The sequence below is a fragment of the Camellia sinensis genome, chromosome 7 (genome assembly GCF_055761805.1).
Source record: "Camellia sinensis isolate YWXY chromosome 7, ASM5576180v1, whole genome shotgun sequence".
Taxonomy (NCBI): domain Eukaryota; kingdom Viridiplantae; phylum Streptophyta; class Magnoliopsida; order Ericales; family Theaceae; genus Camellia; species Camellia sinensis.
The window spans coordinates 193,739,834-193,741,945 of NC_138967.1; positions in this window are offsets into that span (position 1 = coordinate 193,739,834).

Below are 2,112 nucleotides of genomic sequence, written 5' to 3' on the forward strand. Positions count from 1 at the left end.
CCCAAGTTGGTTGTTAAGTTTTGATTGGCCAAACCAAAAGAAAGAAAAATGCACGAATCAGCAAATAAAGAATGAATTATTGAGATCAGTACTCTAATTATCTAAAAAGTTGAATCTGGTTTGTCTTTTCTATCGTTAGGAATAAGTTTTTTTTAGTAATTTTTTAGTTTTTTTTGACTAAAATATGATGCAAAAAAATTAATATATTTGTGATAATTTTTTGATTTTTTACGAAAGTATATGTAAAAAGTAGAGAGAAAATGAAATCTTTGACTTTTTAATATAAATTGTTAACATTTTAATTTTTTTAGTGACTTTTTAACATTTTAGTTAAAAAAATCACTTGCCAAATGAGGTCTAAGAAAATAAGTAATCACTGCATACTTATTTTTCTAAACAAAATATAATATATGTCTCTATTATTGGAATAGTTATTCAGTATTTTTAAAATATGAAACATCATTTATCAAACACATAGTTACAAATATTTCACAAATATCTCGTTCAAAAAAAATATTTAAAAAAAAAAAAAAACTAAAACGGACAATAAACAGGGTTTTGTGATGCTACAGATCACCAAATAACTTTTAAATGACCAGAGATGTGAAATTGTGATTGGCAATTTGATTGAATGGGAATCACTTGTAATTTCCAAAGAAAATAAACATAATGATATACCCAAATTCATAAGGTGGTCTCAAAACTATATTCCTTTGAAACTTGTAAGCAGCTACTTATTGAATTTTACATTTACAATATGATGATGTACAACTTAATTTTATTTTCTATTTTATAAGGTCTGTTGTATACATATATTTATATTTTTTTAAAATATATTTTTTAATATATTTATAAATGTCTTTAACATTACCGTTGAGAACATCCTAACTACAATCTCATCCACTATTGAAAAAACCACACACACACTGAGATAATCTATTTCAAAGGTGTTATGTTCTCACAATTCATCAAAAACTTAGCAGAGTTAAAATAAATAAATAAAAAATTAAAATTACAAGGAGGTAAAATCTTTACATGTTTTTGTTGTATTGAGCAAGAATAGATTGCAACATATATATGGATCATTTTTTTTTTTTTTTGTAATAAATCTCTCTGCAACAGTCTTGTTTGGAGAATATGGTCTATTTTTCAAGATGAAAAAAAACTATGCCAGTCTAGATATATGACTTTAATATCATTTTATTTTAATTTTAACTCGAACCATTGAATTACACTAATACTACATACTTAAATTTTATAAAAAATGCTATATACATAAAGCTCACAATATACAAATTCAGTATCAACCATACATTTACATTCTAAGTAAAATTATTGATACATGCTATGAGTTACCAACTTCATTTATTAGATTATGTATTTTATTGGTCTCGGCAAATATTGCTTCGGCTTCAGTTTATCCGGTAAGCAACTGGCCCCCCCTACCCTCTTTTTCTAATTCTTGATTGTTTCTGAAGTTTCTTGCTATTACTGTTCTGTTTAAGTGTTATTCGTGAATCATTCACCTGAATGCGTCTTATTTCATGATTTTATGAACATTTGCACTGTTTCACTACTGTTCTTGGCCCTTAACCCTTTGTATTCTTCGTGTTCTTGATAGCCCATCCCTGTACTTGTCTCTGAAACTTCGCTTTTATTCTCTGTTTTTGTTTTTTTTACCAGATCTGTGCCCCCGATCTTCATCTTTATAATTTTAGGTTTGGGATTTGTCTGTAGAACCTTCAATCTTTAGGAAAAACTGAAACAAACCTTACCAATCCTTTCCCAGGTTTTGAAACCGAGGTTATAGCAACCCTTTTGAAACACCTATTTCCTGAAACACAGCTTTCTGAACTTAGGCCGACGTTATGGGTATGTGGAGACATCGAGTAAATTCCCCAACAAAACTTGAATACTTTAGGCAGGAGTTCTCCATCCCAGCCGATGTTCACCTTAGGCTTGCTGGGGATGATGATTCCATCATGCCCACAGATCATACGATGCCCTTTCCTATTGTAGCCTTTACTGAATGTGGACTCCGGCTTCCACTCAATCCCCTCTTTCGCGAGTTTCTCCACTTCTATAGGTTGAACCCTATGCAACTTACCATCA